Raw genomic sequence first — 382 nt, 5'->3', positions numbered from 1 at the left:
CCTCCTACCCCCCAGTACCCGAACGGGTACGTAGTGTTGGACTGTTCGGTCCAACACTATCGAGGGCTGGGTTGAGGTCGATGGCCGGATTGTCCCCGGTGAATTTTCCGGGAACTTTTCCGGTGAATTTTACGGTGGACCGTTTTGCCCCTAACTTCAAATTTTCGCGCTTGCATGGTCTTGGCCTGGTTTCATCCGTCTTCCAGTTGCTTTTTTGATTACATCTCAAGAGTGGTTGGAAAGATTGATGTTAGCGGGACAAATGAACATTCGGCGTATGAGTGGTGATTGGATAGCTAGTGTTTGTAGGCTCTGTGCTCGCGCACCCAACTACAGACCAACTATCCTCCTCAGTTTCTTCACTAGCATAGTTTTATGCTTG

The sequence above is a fragment of the Brassica rapa genome, unplaced genomic scaffold, assembly GCF_000309985.2.
Source record: "Brassica rapa cultivar Chiifu-401-42 unplaced genomic scaffold, CAAS_Brap_v3.01 Scaffold0681, whole genome shotgun sequence".
Taxonomy (NCBI): Eukaryota; Viridiplantae; Streptophyta; class Magnoliopsida; order Brassicales; family Brassicaceae; genus Brassica; species Brassica rapa.
This window is presented reverse-complemented; position numbering follows the sequence as displayed.